Source organism: Rhinoderma darwinii, chromosome 1 (genome assembly GCF_050947455.1).
Source record: "Rhinoderma darwinii isolate aRhiDar2 chromosome 1, aRhiDar2.hap1, whole genome shotgun sequence".
Taxonomy (NCBI): domain Eukaryota; kingdom Metazoa; phylum Chordata; class Amphibia; order Anura; family Rhinodermatidae; genus Rhinoderma; species Rhinoderma darwinii.
In genome coordinates this window covers 46585806-46607772 of record NC_134687.1, presented here as the reverse complement: position 1 = coordinate 46607772, position 21967 = coordinate 46585806, and positions in this window count along the sequence as shown.

The following is a 21967-nucleotide window of genomic DNA, read 5'->3' as shown; positions in this document are numbered from 1 at the left end:
TAGGCCATGCATTGATTACCGGAACTTGAATAAGGTCACTGTAAGGAGCCAATATCCCCTTCCTTTGATTCCTGATCTCTTCATTCAGGTTCAGGGGGCACAATGGTTCTCTAAGTTTGATCTTCGGGGGGCTTATAACCTTATCCGAATCAGGGAAGGGGATGAGTGGAAGACTGCGTTTAACACACCCGAAGGTCATTTCGAATACCTCGTCATGCCCTTTGGGTTGTGTAATGCTCCCGCGGTCTTCCAGAATTTCATAAATGAGGTTTTAAGAGACTACCTGGGGGTATTTCTTGTAGTGTACCTTGATGATATACTTGTGTTTTCCAAGGACTGGTCCTCCCACATTGAGCATGTCAGGAAGGTGCTCCAGGGCCTTAGGGAAAACAAACTCTTTGCTAAAACTGAAAAATGTGTGTTTGGGGTGCAGGAGATACCATTTTTGGGTCAAATCCTCACAAATAACAAATTCCGCATGGACCCTGCCAAGGTTCAGGCTGTGGCGGGATGGGTCCAACCTGCCACCCTGAAGGCTTTATAGTGCTTGCTGGGGTTCGCTAATTATTACAGGAGATTTATTGCTAACTTCTCGGTCATCGCTAAGCCTCTTACGGACCTTACTCGCAAGGGTGCTGATCTCCTCCATTGGCCTCCGGAGGCGGTTCAGGCTTTTGAGGTCCTTAAGAGGTGCTTTGTCTCTGCCCCACTGCTGATTCAGCCTAACGAAATGGAGCCATTCATCGTGGAGGTTGACGCCTCCGAGGTGGGAGTGGGTGCTGTCTTGTCCCAGGGTACCAGGGGTCTTACCCATCTCCTTCCCTGTGCCTACTTCTCCAGTAAGTTCTCCCCCACTGAGAGTAACTATGACGTTGGCAACCGCAAACTCTTAGCCATTAAATGGGCATTTGAAGAGTGGCGCCACTTCCTGTAGGGGGCTAGGCACCAGGTAACGGTCCTTACCAACCACAAGAATCTGGTTTTCCTAGAATCTGCCCGGAGGCTAAACCCGAGACAAGCTCGATGGGCGTTGTTTTTTTTACTAGATTCCACTGTGTGGTCACCTATAGGGCTGGGTCTAAAAATATTAAAGCTGATGCACTGTCGCGTAGCTTCATGGCCAGCCCTCCTCCTGAGGAGGATCCTGCTTGTGTTTTGCCCCCAGGTATAATCATTTCCTCTGTTGATTCTGACTTAGCCTCCGAAATTGCGGCTGATCAAGGTTCAGCTACCGAGAACCTTCCTAAGAACAAGCTGTTTATTCCCCTGCAATTCCGGCTAAGGGTACTCAGGGAGAATCTATCTGCACTATCTGGCCATCCAGGCATCCTGGGTACCAAACACCTAATTTCTAGAACCTATTGGTGGCCTGAGTTGCTTAAAGACGCTAAGGCCTACGTCGACGATTGTGAAACTTGTGCTAGGTCCAAGACTCCCAGGTCCCGACCAGCGGGCTTACTATGTTCTTTGCCCATTCCCCAGAGACCTTGGACCCATATCTCCATGGATTTTATCACCGATCTGCCTCCATCCCAAGGCAAGTCGGTGGTGTAGGTTGTAGTAGACCGCTTCAGCAAGATGTCCCACTTTGTACCCCTCAAGAATCTACCCAATGCCAAGATGTTAGCTACCTTGTTTGTCAAACACATCCTGTGTCTCCATGGGGTTCCTGTCAATATTGTTTCTGACAGAGGGGTACAATTTGTTTCATTGTTTTGGAGAGCTTTCTGTAAGAAGTTGGAGATAGATCTGTCCTTCTCCTCGGCCTTCCATCCTGAAACTAATGGCCAAACTGAGAGGTCTAATCAGTCTCTAGAACAATATTTAAGGTGTTTTATCTCTGACTGTCAAGATGATTGGGTCTCCTTCATGCCCCTCGCCGAATTTTCCCTTAATAACCGGGTCAGTAACTCGTCGGGGGTCTTCCCCTTTTTCCATAATTTTGGGTTTAATCCACGGTTCTCCTCCGTTTCACCTGGTGGTTCCAACAATCCCGAGGTAGATGTCGTTCATCGGGAACTGTGCACAGTCTGGGCCCAGGTTCAGAAGAACCTTGAGGCGTCCCAGAGCATCCAATAGACTCAGGCAGATAAGAGATGTTCCACTAACAACTTGTTTGTGGTCGGGGATCTGGTGTGGCTGTCCTCAAAAAATTTGCGCCTTAAAGTCTTGTCCAAAAAAATTGCTCCCCGGTATATAGGGCCGTACAAGATCATTGAGGTCCTTAACCCTGTCTCTTTCTGGCTGGAGTTACCCCCGTCCTTTCAGATACACAACGTGTTCCATGCCTCCCTCCTGAAAAGATTCTCCCCGTCCTTGGCTACCTCGAGGAAACCTCCGGTCCCTGTTCTCACTCCTGAAGGGGTAGAATTCGAGGTGGCCAAGATTGTGGACAGCAGGATGTTCCAGGACTCCCTCCAGTACTTTGTCCATTGGAGAGGTTACGGGTCTGAGTAGAAAAATTTGGCAACCGCCCGGGATGTTCACGCCACGTTATTGCTCAGGAAGTTCCATCTTCGGTTCCCCAACAAGCCAGGTCCACCTAGGAAGGGTCCAGTGACCCCTCATAAAAGGGGGGTACTGTAATGGATTTGCCTGACACAGCTTCTTTGTCGACGCCCGTGGTTAATCAGCCTGCATCTGTGCCTAGGTCTGTCAGAGTGACTCGATCTGCTACCACTCAGGCTGGGAGGCTGAGGAGTGGGAGAACCTATCACAGCCTGGCCAGACGAAGCTAGCTCCCGCCCTCGGTCTATTTATACCTTCATTTCCTGCTCCTCCTTTGCCTGTGATTCTGTCTGGCTTCCTGGCTCTGCTGCTCCTGCTAGTACTATTTACCTCTGCTTCTTATTGTCCCTGGCTTTACTGACTACTCTCCTGCTCTGCGTTTGGTACCTCATACACTCTTGGTTTGACTCGGCTCGTTCACTACTCTTGTTGCTCACGGTGTTGCCGTGGGCAACTGCCCCATTTCCCTTAGCTTCTGTGTACCCTTGTCTGTGGTCTGTTGTGCACTTATTGAGCGTAGGCACTGTAGCCCAGATGTACGCCGTCGTCTAGGACGGGCCATTCAAGTAGGCAGGGACTGAGTGGCGGGTAGATTAGGGCTCACCTGTCTGTCTCCCTACCCCGTCATTACATACTATATCAGAAGCAAGCAGATTTCATAAATACTATGCCAAAACTAAGTTCAGAAAATAAATAAAGTACCAGAACCATACTCAATGCAGTACAGTAATCTTGCATCAGATCCCAGCAAATAAATATGGCAATAGAACTAAGGCCAGTAAATAAATATGGTACCAGAACCAAGCTCAGTATATATAAACTGTATGAGAAGCAAGCTCAATTCATAAAAATGGTGCCGGAACTGAGCTCAGTTCACAAATGGTGCACCAGAACAAAGTTCAGCTCACAGATATGGTACCAGAACTAGGCACAGTAAACAAATGCGGCCCCAGAACTAAGCTCAGTACATAGAACAAAACAGACTAAATAAATACGGTAGAACTAAGTTCATTAGAGAGATGAATTATAAAGTCAGTGTAACCCCTGCTGTTGAAAAATCATAGTTTATATCATGTGAAACCACAGATCCCAGTTTGGCCTGAACAATGGTAAGGATATGCCGGGTGTTGTTGTTTTACAAACAAGAATAGTGAATCCAGTACTGTTCTGACACAATGAAAGGCAGAATACGTAATGTCATTCAGGTGACATCTTTTTTGATTGGAGCTATTCTCTTTTGTTTTCTATCTGGCCCAGACCTCTATGACAACCTCCCCGCCACCATCCATATCTTCAGATTTTCTCACCCATATGTTTGGCTCCTTATCATCTTTGCCCTTTCTAATAACACAAACTGCTCATCCTGCTTCCCATTTTACAAGAGTCACCGCCTTAAATAGAGCTAGCCCGCTGCCCCCAGTACGATGACTGCAGACCCAGCTTTGTGCCTGCTGTCCCCAAACACCATGGCTGTTGCTGACCCAGTATTGTGCCTGTTACTACTCTAAATACATAGTTGCTGCCCCAGTATTGTGCCTGCTACACTCATAATACTGTGTCATGCTGCTGTTGTTACAATACTACCTGCTAATTTTTCAATAGTAGTCCCATAGTGTCTAAAAAAATAATAGTGGCACATATAATGACCTCTAAAATAGTGCCACACATAGTACTCCCTTAAATAGTGCCACACATATAGGTGGCACCAAAAATAGTGCCATGCAGTGTCCACAAAAATAACGCCACATATAATATGTGCCTATGAATTTCAGCTATCCCTGTTCCCTTGAGAAATAACAACGTCATCATACCGGCTTGCATGAAAAAAAGGCTGTCGCCATGGAATGGCGTGTCTGGGATCCTAGGGCTCCCTTGTATCCACTGGTGTAACTTTGATTATTCAATATATATCTGCATCCAGAAGACACAAAAATTATTAAACCCAATCAGGTTGGGATACTGATATTCCTCGGTTCTGCGATCTGGCTTCTGTTTCAACAACTCATTTGGCAGAACCGGGGAGAATTATCTGAATTCCACCCCTCCCCACAGGGGCATAAGTAGAAAATGCTGGTACCACACACACACTATCAGCCACATAGCTAGAAAATGAAGAATGAGGGTACAGGAGGCATCAAACCCCAGGCCAGACCCCTAAATTAATTTAGACATCAAACTAGGCCATAAAATAAATTAATGTACTCCGACTAGACCCATAAATGAATTCCAATCCCAGATCAGAACCTTTAATTTATTCAGACCTCAGATGCCTTAATAAATTCAGACAACAGATCAGACCCCCTGAATAATTTGGACCCCAGACCAGACACCTAATAAATTCAGACCCCAGGCCAGACCCCTAAATTACTCAGACCCCAGCACCACTACAAAGCTCATTACATATATACAGCACCAAAACAAAGCTAAAAACATAAATACAGTACAAGAACGAAGCTAGTGCATTACACTAATACTGCATCAGATACAAGCAGAGTAAATAAATACAGTACCAGAACTAATCCCAGTAACTAAAAATGAAATCAGAACCAAGCTTAGTACATAAATACTGTAACAGAACCAAGCTCAGCACATATATACAGAACTAAAACCAAGCGAAGAAAAATTTATACAGCAAAACAAACAAGTTCAGTACATAAACACAGCACCAGAACAAGCTCAGTACATAAATACAGCACCAGAAAAAAGCTCAGTACATATATACAGAAGCAGAACCAAGCTCAGTACATAAATACAGCACCAGAAAAAGATCAGTAAATAAATACAGCACCAGAACCAAGCTCAGTATATATACACTACCGTTCAAAAGTTTGGGGTCACCCAGACAATTTTGTGTTTTCCATGAAAAGTCACACTTATATTTATCAAATGAGTTGCAAAATGACTAGAAAATATAGTCAAGACATTGACAAGGTTAGAAATAATGATTTTTATTTGAAATAATAATTTTCTCCTTCAAACTTTGCTTTCGTCAAAGAATGCTCCATTTGCAGCAATTACGGCATTGCAGACCTTTGGCATTCTAGCTGTTAATTTGCTGAGGTAATCGGGAGAAATTTCACCCCATGCTTCCAGAAGGCCCTCCCACAAGTTGGATTGGCTTGATGGGCACTTCTTGCGTACCATACGGTCAAGCTGCTCCCACAACAGCTCTATGGGGTTGAGATCTGGCGACTGTGCTGGCCACTCCATTACAGATAGAATACCAGCTGCCTGCTTCTTCCCTAAATAGTTCTTGCATAATTTGGAGGTGTGCTTTGGGTCATTGTCCTGTTGTTGGATGAAATTGGCTCCAATCAAGCGCTGTCCACAGGGTATGGCATGACATTGCAAAATGGAGTGATAACCTTCCTTATTCAAAATCCCTTTTACCTTGTACAAATCTCCCACTTTACCAGCACCAAAGCAACCCCAGACCATCACATTACCTCCACCATGCTTGACAGATGGCGTCAGGCACTGTTCCAGCATCTTTTCAGTTGTTCTGCGTCTCACAAATGTTCTTCTGTGTGATCCAAACACCTCAAACTTCGATTCGACTGTCCATAACACTTTTTTCCAATCTTCCTCTGTCCAATGTCTGTGTGCTTTTGCCCATATTAATCTTTTCCTTTTATAAGCCAGTCTCAGATATGGCTTTTTCTTTGCCACTCTGCCCTGAAGGCCAGCATCCCGGAGTCACCTATTTACTGTAGACGTTGACACTGGCGTTTTGCGGGTACTATTTAATGAAGCTGCCAGTTGAGGACCTGTGAGGCGTCTATTTCTCAAACTAGAGACTCTAATGTACTTGTCTTGTTGCACAGTTGTTCAGTGGGGCCTCCCACTTCTCTTTCTACTCTGGTTAGAGCCTGTTTGTGCTGTCCTCTGAAGGGAGTAGTACACACCGTTGTAGGAAATCTTCAGTTTCTTGGCAATTTCTCGCATGGAATAGCCTTCATTTCTAAGAACAAGAATAGACTGTCGAGTTTCACATGAAAGCTCTCTTTTTCTAGCCATTTGGGGAGTTTAATCGAACTCACAAATGTAATGCTCCAGATTCTCAACTAGCTCAAAGGAAGGTCAGTTTTATAGCTCCTCTAAACAGCAAAACTGTTTACAGCGGTGCTAACATAATTGCACAAGGGTTTTCAAGTGTTTTCTAATCATCCATTAGCCTTCTAACACAGTTAGCAAACACAATGTACCATTAGAACACTGGAGTGATGGTTGCTGGAAATGGGCCTCTATACACCTATGTAGATATTGCATTAAAAACCAGACGTTTGCAGCTAGAATAGTCATTTACCACATTAACAATGTATAGAGTGTATTTCTGATTAATTTAATGTTATCTTCATTAAAACAAACTGTGCTTTTCTTTCAAAAATAAGGAAATTTCTAAGTGACCCTAAACTTTTGAACGGTAGTGTATATATTTTTTTTTTATTTTTTTTTTAGGGGGGTGGGCAAAACACATGTCTTGTGACACAAGACAGTCTGATTAGTGGGGGAGATACGGGGTCTGGCTTAGGCCTTTTGTTACACACTCAATGTAAAATTGTACACTAGCTTGGAGCTGGCGTTCATTTCTGCTTTACATTACGCCCGTTACTGGCGTAAATGCTAGTAAAACTGTCGGCCCTTTCCGCAAAGCGCCACACACTTTTCAAAAAGTGCCAAGCGCAGCATAAACTGCCCAAAAACTTTTGGGACTTTTCTATGCCAGACAAGAGGCTTAGCAAGGTTAATAAATTCTCCTCTAAGGCTACAGACAGTAATACAATATCTTAATGCAAGGATCTGTACACTCAATGTCTGACTGAGGTACCTTGGACCCACTAAAGGAAATAATTCTTGGGGGTCTACCCTTCAACTATATAGAAATAATTTGAACAGTCTTAATTGTGTACTAAAAACGTGTGTAGTAAAACAAAGACCAATATTCCCACCATATTGTGACAGATATCAGTCCTACACAGGCATTCTGCAGACCATATAAGTGAATACAGTGCAGTGAAATTCAGTGACTCACAGGTGACATCTTCTCAGATTGGAGTCGTTCACGTTCTCTTTTCTTCTTCATCCGGCCCAGAACGCCATAATGACTTCTATCAGTCTTCTTCATCTCCAGTGCCCAAGCGCGAACCACAAGATACGTCATCAAAGTGTTGATGTAACCTAGATACCACGTGTAATGACAGGGTAGGCAGACAGACAGGTGAGCCCTAATCTACCCGCCACTCAGTCCCTGCCTACTTGCACCGCCCATCCTAGGCGACGGCGTACAATTGGGAGACGGTCCCTACGCTCAATATGTGCACGACAGACAAACAGACAAGGGTACACAGAAGCTAAAGGAAATGGGGAAGTTGCCCACGGCAACACCGTGAGCAACAGGCGTAGTGAACGAGCCGAGTCAAACCGTGAGAGTACGAGGTACCAAACGCAAAGCAGGAGCGTAGTCGGTCAAAATGAAGCAAGGTCAATAATAATAGCAGGAGCAGCAGAGCCAGGAAACAGGAAAGAATAACAGGCAAAGACAAGCAGGAAATGAAGGTATAAATAGACCGAGGGCGGGAGCTAGAACCGTCTGGCCAGGCTGTGATAGGTTCTCCCACTCCTGAGCCTACCAGCCTGAGTGGTAGCAGATCGAGTCACTCTATCATACCTAGGAGCAGGTGCAGACTGATTAACCATGGACGTCGACACAGAAGCTGTGTCTGGCAGATAATTTACAGTACCCCCCCTTTTATGAGGGGCCACTGGACCCTTTCTAGGTGGACCTGGCTTATTGGGGAACGGAAGATGGGACCTCCTAAGCAATACCCCAGCGTGAGCATCCCGGGTGGGTACCCAAGTCCTCTCCTCAGGCCCGTATCCTCTCCAATGGACCAGGTACTGGAGGGAGCCTTGGACCATCCTGCTGTCCACAATCTTGGCAACCTCTAATTCTACCCCTTCAGGGGTGAAAACAGGGAACGGAGGTTTCCTCGATGTAGCCAAGGACAGAGAGCAGCGTTTCAGGAGGGAGGCATGAAACACGTCGTGTATTCAAAAAGGCGGGGGTAACTCCAGTTGGAAGGAGACAGGGTTAAGGACCTCATTGACCTTGTACGGCCCTATATACCGGGGAGCAAATTTTTTGTACGGAATGTTAAGACGGAAATTTTTTGAAGACAGCCACACCAGATCCCCGACCACAAACAAGGGGTTAGCAGAACATCTTCTATCTGCTTGAGTCTTTTGTATGCTCTGGGATGCCTCTAGGTTCTTCTGAACCTGGGCCCAGACTGTGCACAGTTCCCGATGAACGACATCTACCTCGGGATTGTTGGTACCAATAGCTGAAACGGAGGAGAAACGTGGATTAAACCCAAAATTACAGAAAAGTGGGGAGACCCCTGACGAGTTTCTGACCCGGTTATTAATGGAAAATTCGGCGAGGGAAATGAAGGAGACCCAATCATATTGACAGTCAGAGATAAAACACTTTAAATATTGTTCTACAGACTGATTAGTCCTCTCGGTTTGGCCATTAGTTTCAGGATGGAAGGCCGACGAGAAGGACAGATCAATCTCCAACTTTTTACAGAAAGCCCTCCAAAACAATGAAACAAATTGTACCCCTCTGTCAGAAACAATATTGACAGGAACCCCATGGAGACGCAGGATGTGTTTGACAAACAAGGTAGCTAACGTCTTAGCATTGGGTAGTTTCTTGAGGGGCACAAAGTGGCACATCTTACTAAAGCAGTCTACTACAACCCACACCACCGACTTGCCTTGAGATGGAGGCAGATCGGTGATAAAATCCATGGAGATATGGGTCCAAGGTCTCTGGGGATGGGGCAAAGAACATAGTGAGCCCGCTGGTCGGGACCTGGGAGTCTTGGACCTAGCACAAATTTCACAAGCGGTGATGTAGGCCTTAACGTCTTTAGGCAACCCAGGCCACCAATAGTTTCTGGCAATGAGGTGCTTCGTACCCAGGATGCCTGGATGCCCAGATAGTGCAGAGTCATGATTTTCCCTGCGTACCCTTAGCCGGAATTGCAGGGGAACAAACAGCTTGTTCTCAGGAAGGTTCCCGGGAGCTGAGCCTTGATCAGCCGCAATTTCGGAGACTAAGTCAGAATCAACAGAGGAAATGATTATACCTGGGGGCAAAAAACAAACAGGATCTTCCTCCGAAGGAGGGCTGGCCATGAAGCTAAGCGACAGTGCATCAGCTTTAATATTTTTAGACCCAGCCCTATAGGTGACCAAAAAGTTGAATCTAGTAAAAAACAACGCCCATCGAGCTTGTCTTCTAGGAAAACCAGATTCTTGTGGTTGGTAAGGACCGTTACCTGGTGCCTAGCCCCTTCCAGGAAGTGGCGCCACTCTTCAAATGCCCATTTAATGGCTAAGAGTTTGCGGTTGCCAATGTCATAGTTACTCTCAGTGGGCGAGAACTTCCTGGAGAAGTAGGCACAGGGACGGAGATGGGTGAGGGACCTGGTACCCTGGGACAAGACAGCACCCACTCCCACCTCGGAGGCATCAACCTCCACGATGAATGGCTCCATTTGGTTAGGCTGAATCAGCACTGGGGCCGAGATAAAGCACTTGTTAAGGACCTCAAATGCCTGGACCGCCTCCGGAGGCCAGTGGAGGAGATCAGCACCTTTGCGAATAAGATCCGTAAGAGGCTTAGCGATGACCGAGAAGTTAGCAATAAATCTCCTGTAATGATTAGCAAACCCCAGGAAGCACTGTAACGCCTTCAGGGATGCAGGTTGGACCCAGTCAGCCACAGCCTGAACCTTGGCAGGGTCCATGCGGAATTCATGAGGAGTGAGGATTTAACCCAAAAATGGTATCTCCTGCACCCCAAACACACATTTTTCTGTTTTAGCAAAGAGTTTGTTTTCCCGAAGGGCCTGGAGCACCTTCCTGACATGCTCAATGTGGGAGGACCAGTCCTTGGAAAACACAAGTATGTCATCAAGGTACACTACAAGAAATACCCCCAGGTAGTCTCTTAAAATCTCATTTATGAAATTCTGGAAGACCGCGGGAGCATTACACAACCCAAAGGGCATGACGAGGTATTCGAAATGACCTTCGGGCGTGTTAAACGCAGTCTTCCACTCATCCCCCTCTCTGATGCGGATAAGGTTATAAGCCCCCCGAAGATCAAACTTAGAGAACCATTGGACCCCCTGAACCTGATTGAAGAGATTAGGAATCAAAGGAAGGGGATATTGGTTCCTTACAGAGACCTTATTCAAGTTTCGGTAATCGATGCACGGCCTAAGACCACCATCCTTCTTCCCTACGAAGAAGAAGCTAGCACCTACCGGAAAAGTAGAGGGCGAATGTAACCCTTGGCCAGGCATTCCTGGATATACTCTCTCATGGCTTCACGTTCAGGACAAGAGAGATTAAATATCCTACCCTTAGGGAGCTTAGCTCCTGGTACCAAATCGATTGTGCAATCGTATTCTCTATGAGGAGTTAACACTTCGGAGGCCTTTTTAGAAAAAAACATCAGCGAAGTTCAGAATAAACTCAGGTAGAGTGTTCACCTCCTCAGGGAGAGAAATAAAATTAACAGAAAAACATGACATCATGCATTCATTACCCCATTTGGTAAGATCCCCAGTATTCCAGGTAAACGTGGGATTATGCATCTGCAACCAGGGAAGGCCTAAAACCAAATCGGACGATAATCCCTGCATCACCAGTACAGAGCACTGCTCCAAATGCATGGAGCCAACAATGAGTTCAAAAACAGGGGTATGCTGCATAAAATAACCATTATCAAGTGGAGTGGAGTCGATACCCACTACCGGGACAGGTTTAGGCAAATCAATCAATGGCATAGCTAGACACATAGCACATTCCACAGACATAATATTAACAGAAGACCCTGAATCCACGAAGGCACTGCCAGTAGCAGACCTACCCTCAAAAGAGACCTGAAAGGGAAGCAAGATCTTATTAGGTTTCATAGTTATGGGAAATACCGGTGCGCCCAAGTGACCTCCCCGATGGTCACTTAGGCGCGGAAGTTCTTCCGGCTGCGTATTCTTACGCCTAGGACAGTTGTTCACTTGATGCTTGTCATCCCCACAGTAGAAGCAGAGACCATGCTTCCTGCGGAACTCTCTACGTTGTTAGGGAGACACGGAGGCCCCGAGTTGCATTGGTTCATCCGAGTTCTCCGTGGAAGAACGAAGCAACGGAACCTCGGGAGCCATCATGGGTGAGCCAGAGGAGAAAGCACAAAAACGTTCAAGTCGTCGTTCCCTGAGACGTCGGTGAAGACGTACCGCTAAAGCCATAACCTGATCTAGAGAGTCTGAAGAGGGATAGCTAACTTACAGGTCTTTCAGGGCGTTCGACAGACCCAATCTAAACTGGCACCTCAAGGCAGGGTCATTCCACCGAGAAGCTACACACCACTTCCTAAAGTCAGAACAGTACTCCTCAACGGGTCTCTTACCCTGACGTAAGGTCACCAGCTGACTCTCGGCAAAGGCAGTCTTGTCAGTCTCATCATATATAAGACCAAGAGCAGAAAAAAAAAAGATCAACAGAAGAAAGTTCAGGGGCGTCAGGAGCCAAGGAGAAGGACCAATCTTGGGGCCTGTCCTGGAGCCAGCTCATAATTCTACCTACTCGCTAGCTCTCAGAACCTGAGGAGTGGGGCCGTAGATGGAAATAGAGCCTACAACTCTCCCAAAAGGAGAAAAAAGTCTTCCGGTCCCCTGAGAACTGGTCAGGCAACTTGAGGTGGGGTTCAAGAGGTGAAGTGGGGGCACTACCAGGGTAGCATCACGCTGGTTGCCCCTCTGAGCCAAGGCTTGGACCTGTAGGGAGAGGCCCTGCATTTGCTGAGCCAGGGTCTCAAGGGGGTCCATAGTTGTGTCAGGGACCAGGGTAGAAAAGGTATATGGGCCTGTGATTATGTAATGACGGGGTATGGAAACAGACAGGTGAGCCCTAATCTACTCGCCACTCAGTCCCTGCCTACTTGCTCGGCCCATCCTAGATGACGGCGTACATCTGGGCGACGGTCCCTACGCTCAATATGTGCACGACAGACAAACAGACAAGGGTACACAGAAGCTAAGGGAAATGGGGCAGTTGCCCACGGCAACACCGTGAGCAACAGGCATAGTGAACGAGCCGAGTCAAACCAGGAGTGTACGAGGTACCAAACGCAGAGCAGGAGCGTAGTCAGTAAAGCCAGGGTCAAAATGAAGCAAGGTCAATAATAATAGCAGGAGCAGCAGAGCCAGGAAACAGGAAAGAATCACAGGCAAAGACAAGCAGGAAATCAAGGTATAAATAGACCGAGGGCGGGAGCTAGAACCGTCTGGCCAGGCTGTGATTGGTTCTCCCACTCCTGAGCCTACCAGCCTGAGTGGTAGCAGATCGAGTCACTCTATCAGACCTAGGAGCAGGTGCAGACTGATTAACCATGGGCGTCGACACAGAAGCTGTGTCTGGCAGATCCTTTGCAGGGGTACTAGCCAACTATGTCACAGATAACCCAAGTTTCAAGACCATGCAAAGTTATGGATTTTTGGCATCCCATGGAATATGGGAACAATAGGGAATTCTATCAGTAAGTATTCTGCCTGTTTCTTGGCTAATACTCCTAATCCAATTCCTTCTTCTAGCAGATTTTTTAAAGATTCTTTACATGCGGTGCTTGGTTTTGCCACAAGTTTGCAATATGTCAATTCATTGCCCAAAATGGTATGAACGTGTCTAGGATATAAACAGGAATCTAGAACAACTCCTGCTCCGTAAGATTTGGAGGACACAGTTATACGCTGGATATATGGTGAGCACCTCTGTGTTTTCACCTTTAGCCCTTATGTGTATGTAGTGAACCTTTTATAAGGTTAATCTTTACCCGCTAAGGTGGAAGGGTTGGTTCCAATGCCAAGTTATGGTGGTGTCTGGGGAAATGAAGGTCCTTTTAGACGTCCCGATAATGACCATGAAAACCAGCGCCAAACGACGATACAGCGTGTCACAAGGAGCAATCATCAGTAATGTATGGGGGCAAACAATCGTTAATACACCAGACCCCGCACCGATCTGCCAGTCCAGCTGCCTCCGGGCACTGGACAACACTGCCGGAAGCAAATGGCTCCGATCACTGCATAGCGGCCGTTCGGCAGAACTGCAGCTCGGCCTCTATTCTTTGACTGGAGCCATCTGCTTCCGGCAGTGTTGTCCGGTGCCCGGAGGCAGCTGGAGTGGCGGATCGGTGCGGGGTACCAGTGTCGGACACTCACCGATCATATACTGATGACCTATCCAGGGGATAGGTCATCAGTTGTCAGAACGTGGAAAACCCCTCTAAAGGGAGGTGTCACGGAAATTATTTTTTTTATATAATATTGCTTCTAGTATGTCATTAAAATAAATTGTATTTATTTGTGTTTTTGTGTTGTACTTTTTTTTTTCTTTTACTTCTCTATGGGGCTGCCATTTTTTTTTTTAATCTCTGTATCTGTCCATTAACGACACATACAGAGATGGAATACGTTACATACATCCCCATAGAGAATGCGAACAGGAGCCGTTCCATTCACTATAGCATACGCCGTCTGTGTGGGAACGGCGCATGCGCCACTCCCACACAGACCAAAAGGAAGGTCTTTGGTAGAGCGACATCTGGCTCCATTTTCATATGGACCGGAAGCCACGGTCGGACAGTAAATGACGACATCCGGTCGCGGCTTCCGGCCATATCTTGAAGGCAGCGCAGACGCAAGGACTAGGAGTGGCAGGGCGGAGGCGGCAGCGGCGCAGGAGCAGGTAAGTTATGTTTGTATATGTGATGTGTGTGTATGTTAGTGTTATAATGTCTGCCGTAGAAATAAAGAAAAAGAGCACGGCGCCACATAGTGTAAGTAAATCCCAGGAGTAGCAGTCAGTAAATACAAGTGACTGCTCACCACAGGGCAGAAGGATATTCACGTTAAAGTTGCTGTATGGAGTGAGTGCTGCTGCCGAGATCCCAACCAGTGAGGCCAATTGGCCACCGCAATAGGGACAATATATGTAGAAGGAAAAAAGGACCAAAAACGGCGCTGCTACTCAATAAAAGTAAATAATGGCATATGATGGCCTGATGAAGATGCCGAAGCGGCATTGAAACGTGTAGCCTGAATTGTAATAAAACATCATTATCATTGATCATCATATTTACTTTTATTGAGTAGCAGCGCCGTTTTTGGTCCTTTTTTCCTTCACTAAATATTGATACTGTCTGCTGAGCACTGTATCTAATCCTCCTACACTGTGCATTCGCTCAGAAAATGGCGGCACACAGTGTAGGAGGTTTGAACATTCAACCCCCTCCTTTCTCCTGGCACTAACCAGGATAAAGGAGGGGGGATTCTGTGAGGACACTAGAGCGAGTGTGTCTACTCCAAATTTGCAGCATAAGGCAATGAGGTTGCTTTACCACATGCCAATGCTGCAATTTTGGGAATTGCTCCCTCTAGTGACCAGCACATGGAAATGTTATAAATTAGAATCTAATTTATAATATTTCCTGACTTGTGAAAAAATTAAAAAAATTAAAACAATGTGTATTCACTTATATACTAACTGTTTAACTAAAAAAAAATAAAAAAAAATTTCTAGCGACACATTCCCTTTAATACTGGCGTTTCATACACCAGTCCTATTAAACAGTTTGCTGGAATAAGATGCAACACATTTATTAACAGGCGAACGACTCTTAATAAATGTGTCGCATCTTTTAGCTGCAACACGGCCTGTCATCAGTACTTTCTACGTGCTACGGTCTGCTGTAGGAGCCTGAGGGAATCCGGGAGGGAGAATCGGAGTGGTGAGGTAAGTACATTTTTAAAATGTATTTTATTGTCTGATTAGGGGGGCAAACAGTCTGATTGGGGGGAGGTATGGGCCTGGCACGGACCTTTCCCTTCTTACGCCCCCCAGAGATAAATCTAGGCCGCACTATACATATAGATTTCTGCTATAATTTACATCAGTTACTGGCGTAAATTATAGTAAAATTGTTGGCCATTTCTGCTAAGCCCCGCCCATTTTTTGCCCCCAAAAATGTCAACATTCCCTTTTTAGCCACTTTTGACCTTCCTGACAGAGCCTCATTTTTCAAATCTGACATGTGTCACTTTATGCGGTAATAACCTCGGAATGCTTTTAGCTATCCAAGCGATTCTGAGATTGTTTTCTGGAGACACATTGGACTTGATGTTACTGGCAAAATTTGCTCGATATGTTCAGTATTTAATTGTGAAAAATACCAAAATTTTGCGAAAAAGTGCAAACATTTGCATTTTTCTCAACTTTAATGTATCTGCTTGCAAGACAGGCAGTTATAACAGAACCGATAAAAACACAGGGACATATACAAAAACACCGAAAAAGGCCATACTTACAAATGGACACAGCCAGGCCAGAAATGCTGATGAAAGGGCGAGCAGGTGCTTTAAATAATAATAGCCACTCCCACTAGTCTTGAGGGGAGTGGTGTGTGGTGCATGGGATGTGTAGTAAGAAATAATAAATGAATAGTGTGTGTGCAAGTGTAATACTATAAGTGAAATATAGGGGGCAGTAATAAATGAAGTGCCTCAATAGAAATAAATGGATAATGGGGTGCAAGTGAGTGAAACATGGAGGGATAGTGTGTACGTCATGAGGCACAACGTGTATAGCCAGGTAGAAGCCTATTTGTGACGCCTTGATAATTCATAGAGCGGGCTACCCTGCTTGCTATGCCAAACAACAACACACCATGCTCTCCCAGCATCAAAGACCCGGCTGTGTCCAAGAGAAGCGAATATACATAATAATGAAAAATACCTGGGGTATTGGTAATCATTTTGGCCAAAAGGACGCAAGCTCGCAATCCACGACAAGGATCCCCAGACTTGCGAGTCCCTAAATCCTAAACTGGAACAGAACGTTCCTGATGCACAAACAGAACCGATAAAAACACAGGGACATATACAAAAACACCGAAAAAGGCCATACTTACAAATGGACACAGCCAGGCCAGAAATGCTGATGAAAGGGCGAGCAGGTGCTTTAAATAATAATAGCCACTCCCACTAGTCTTGAGGGGAGTGGTGTGTGGTGCATGGGATGTGTAGTAAGAAATAATAAATGAATAGTGTGTGTGCAAGTGTAATACTATAAGTGAAATATAGGGGGCAGTAATAAATGAAGTGCCTCAATAGAAATAAATGGATAATGGGGTGCAAGTGAGTGAAACATGGAGGGATAGTGTGTACGTCATGAGGCACAACGTGTATAGCCAGGTAGAAGCCTATTTGTGACGCCTTGATAATTCATAGAGCGGGCTACCCTGCTTGCTATGCCAAACAACAACACACCATGCTCTCCCAGCATCAAAGACCCGGCTGTGTCCAAGAGAAGCGAATATACATAATAATGAAAAATACCTGGGGTATTGGTAATCATTTTGGCCAAAAGGACGCAAGCTCGCAATCCACGACAAGGATCCCCAGACTTGCGAGTCCCTAAATCCTAAACTGGAACAGAACGTTCCTGATGCACAAACAGAACCGATAAAAACACAGGGACATATACAAAAACACCGAAAAAGGCCATACTTACAAATGGACACAGCCAGGCCAGAAATGCTGATGAAAGGGCGAGCAGGTGCTTTAAATAATAATAGCCACTCCCACTAGTCTTGAGGGGAGTGGTGTGTGGTGCATGGGATGTGTAGTAAGAAATAATAAATGAATAGTGTGTGTGCAAGTGTAATACTATAAGTGAAATATAGGGGGCAGTAATAAATGAAGTGCCTCAATAGAAATAAATGGATAATGGGGTGCAAGTGAGTGAAACATGGAGGGATAGTGTGTACGTCATGAGGCACAACGTGTATAGCCAGGTAGAAGCCTATTTGTGACGCCTTGATAATTCATAGAGCGGGCTACCCTGCTTGCTATGCCAAACAACAACACACCATGCTCTCCCAGCATCAAAGACCCGGCTGTGTCCAAGAGAAGCGAATATACATAATAATGAAAAATACCTGGGGTATTGGTAATCATTTTGGCCAAAAGGACGCAAGCTCGCAATCCACGACAAGGATCCCCAGACTTGCGAGTCCCTAAATCCTAAACTGGAACAGAACGTTCCTGATGCACAAACAGAACCGATAAAAACACAGGGACATATACAAAAACACCGAAAAAGGCCATACTTACAAATGGACACAGCCAGGCCAGAAATGCTGATGAAAGGGCGAGCAGGTGCTTTAAATAATAATAGCCACTCCCACTAACCCTTTAAACTTTTCACAGGAATTAAACCAAAGTTGGGGTGAAATTTACAAATTTCATATTTTTTTGCAGAAATTAATTTTTAATCCAATTTTCTTTATAACACAGAAAGCTTTACCATAGAAATGCAACTCAATATTTATTGCCCAGATTCTGCAGTTTTAGGAAATATCCCATATGTGGCCGTAGCGTGCTACTGGACTGAAGCACCGGCCTCAGAAGCAAAGGCGCACCTAGTGGATTTTTGGGCCTTATTTTTATTCGAATATATTTTAGGCACCATGTCAGGTTTGAAGGGCTCTTGCAGTGCCAAAACAGTGGAAATCCCCCAAAAGTGATCCCATTTGGGAAACTACACACCTCACGGAAATTATCTAGGGGTATACTGAGCGTTTTGACCCCCCAGGTTTTTTGCGGAAATTATTGGAAGTAGGCCCTGAAAATAAAAATCTACATTTTTTCAAAGAAAATGTAGGTTTAGCTAATTTTTTCTCATTTCCACAAGGACTGAAGGAGAAAAAGCACCACAACATTTGTAAAGCAATTTCTCCCAAGTAAAACAGTACCCCACATGTGGTAATAAACGGCTGTTTGGACACACGGCAGGGCTTAGAAGGGATGGAGCACCATTTGGCTTTTGGAGTTCACATTTAGCAGGAATGGTTTGCGGAGGCCATGTCACATTTACAAAGCCCCTGAGGGGACAAAACAGTGGAAACCCCCCACAAGTGACCCCATTTTGGAAACTACACCCATTGAGAAAATTATCTACGGGTATGCTGAGCGTTTTAACCCCACAGTTTTTTTTTGCAGAAGTTATTGGAAGTAGGCCCTAAAAATAAAAAATCTAGATTTTTTTCAAAGAAAATGTAGGTTTAGCTAATTTTTTCTCATTTCCACAAGGACTGAAGGAGAAAAAGCACCACAACATTTGTAAAGCAATTTCTCCAGAGTAAAACAATACCCCACATGTGGTAATAAACGGCTGTTTGGACACACGGCAGGGCTTAGAAGGGATGGAGCACCATTTGGCTTTTGGAGTTCACATTTAGCAGGAATGGTTTGCGGAGGCCATGTCACATTTACAAAGCCCCTGAGGGCATAAAACAGTGGAAACCCCCCACAAGTGACCCCATTTTGGAAACTGCACCCATTGAGGAAATTATCTAGGGGTATACTGAGCATTTTGACCTGACAGGTTTTTTGCAGAAATTATTGGAAGTAGGCCCTGAAAATAAAAATCTACATTTTTTCAAAGAAAATTTAGTTTTAGCAAATTTTTTCTAATTTCCACAAAGACTAAAGGAGAAAAAGTACCACAAAATTTGTAAAGCAATTTCTCCCGAGTAAAACAGTACCTGACATATGGTAATAAATGGCTGTTTGGACACACAGCAGGGCTTAGAATGGAAAGAGCGCTATTTGGCTTTTGGAGATCACATTTAGCAGGAATGGTTTGCGGAGGCAATATCGCATTTGCAAAGCCCCTGAGGGGACAAAACAATGAAAACGCCCAAAAAGTTACTTCAATTAGGAAACTACACCCCTTGAGGAATCCATCTAGGAGTATTGTGAGCATTTTGACCCCATAGGTGTTTCATAGAATTTATTAGAATTGGGCAGTGAAAATAAAAACAATCCTTTTACTTCAATAAGACGTAGCTTTACCGAACCCAACATTTGTAAAGCAATTTCTCCCGAGTACGGCAATACCCGATATGTGGTCATAAACTGCTGTTTGGGCACACGGCAAGAATCAGAACGGAAGGAGCGCCATTTGGAGTGCAGATTTTGCTGGATTGGTTTCTGGGCCCCAGAAGTGACCACATTTTGGAAACTCCACCCCTCCACCACATGCATTTACCTAGGGGTGTAGTAAGCATGTTAACCCTGCAGGTGTTTTGTAGAAATTAGTGTGCACTCGATGTTGCAGAGTGAAAATGGGATTTTTTTTCCTCAGATATGCCAATATGTGGTGCCCAGCTTGTGCCACCATAACAAGACGGCTTTCTAATTATTATGCTGGGTTTCCTGGTTTTAGAAACACCCTTCATGTGGCCCTAATCTTTTGCCTGGACATTCGACCAGGCTCAGGAGTGAAAGCGTACCATGCGAAATCGAGGCCTACTTTGGCGATTTATAAAGTATTGGATCACAATTGCAGAGGCTCAGATGTGAAATAATAAAAAGAAACCCCTGAGAAGTGACCCCATTTGGAAACGGCACCCCTCAAGGCATTTATTAAGGGGTGTAGTGAGCATTTTCACGCCACAGGTCTTTTCCATAAAAGATTGCGCTGCGGATGGTGCAAAGTATAAATTAATATTTTTCCCTAGATATGCCATTTCAGTGGCAAATATGTCATGCCCAGCTTATGCCACTGGAGACACACACCCCAAAAATTGTTAAAAGGGTTCTCCCGGGTATGACGATGCCATATATGTGGAAGGAAACTGCTGTTTGGGCACACTGTAGGGTTCAGATGGGTGGGAGCGCCATTTGGCTTTTGGAGCATGGAATTTGCTTGCTAATAGTTTTGTTTGGAGTCTTACTGGTATTTCCGTTTATAATGTGGGGCATATGTGAGCTGGGCAGAGTACATCAGGGGCATAGTCAGGTGGTATAATAATGGGGTAAAAAAACATTGTGTCTCCTGTTGCCATAGCAGCAGTCGCCAGTCCTGATTGCCTGTCAGGGCTGGTGATCTGCTAGTAACTACTACGATGCAGCAATCGCTTTCGATTGCTGCATCGAAGGGGTTAATGGCAGGGATCGGCGCTAGCTCTGATTCCTGCCATTACAGGTGGATGTCAGCTGTAACATACAGCTGACTTCCACCGCTGATGACGCCGGATCAGCTCCTGAGCCGGCGCCATCTCTCCGGCGGCTACGGAAGCCGATCAGGCTCCGCCGCCGGGGGATCTTGACCGGCTTCCGTGCTAGGCAGACCGGGAGGCCAGTATTAGGCCTCCGGTTGCCATTGCAGCCACTGGAACCCCGGCAATTTCATTGCCGGGGTTCCGATGAGCTGCAAACACCTTTAGTGCAGCACTCGCGTTTGAGCGCTGCACTTAAGGGGTTAATGGCGGGGATCGGAGCTAATATCGGTCCCCGCCATTACAGCCGGATGTCAGCTATAAGATACAGCTGAAATTCGGCGATGATGGCACCGGCTCAGCTTCTGAGCCGGTGCCAAACATTTGGCGTATGGGTACGGCAATTTGTGGGAAGTCAAAGCTTTCCATGGCGTACCCATATGGCAAATGTCAGGAAAGGGTTAATGTAAGGATGTGTACACTTAATTGTGCAGCAACGCTTGTTGTCTCCATTCTATGTCAGTGGGGGAAGTAGATGTCCGGCCTTATGATTTTGTGATATGTGATAGACCCAGAATCCCAATCACCAAACCAAAGAATGCAAAATAAAGACACAAAACATTATAATTGGGTGTTAAATGGTCAAAATTTTTATTATATTATATGACCAAACCCAAAATGGCAAACCTCAGACTCACGAAGAGTCACCCTCCATCACGCAGGAAAGGAAAAACCCCCTGTGGGGGAAACCTCTAGGGAAACCATGGCTGGAGGATTGCCCTTCCCCTGGGCTTAGAAGGTGCCAAAATAGAATTTGTAACAGAATTTGTACGTTTTCTCAGATTTTCAAGGAAAGACAATACAATCAACGAACAACATAAAACACATAAATCGGCTGATCTGGTTGGCTGGGCGGATGTCTCTCTTCCTGGGCCCCCATTAAAATGAATGGGTGATCCACGGATGAGACGGGTGCTCCAGATACCTCCTTGTAGCATCTGTCTCCGCTCCGGCTAATAGAGGGGGATTTCCAGCTGGAAACCCCCCTCTATTACAGACAACCCGTATGAAGAGGATGGCATCACTGTGATGAAGAAGTGGTCTTGGGTGAAGGGTTTCCCTGCTAGAGCCTCCAAATTACATCAGGTCGGCATTGGTGGGGAAGTCAAGCTCAAGGTCCTCAGTCCCATCCAATATGGCACTGAATGTGGCAGTAAAACCTTCTAATATGGAATCTTCTTTATGTCATAAACATTTGTATTTATGACATCAGCACCTTCATCATCATTACTACAGGAATTTATTACCACTGCACAA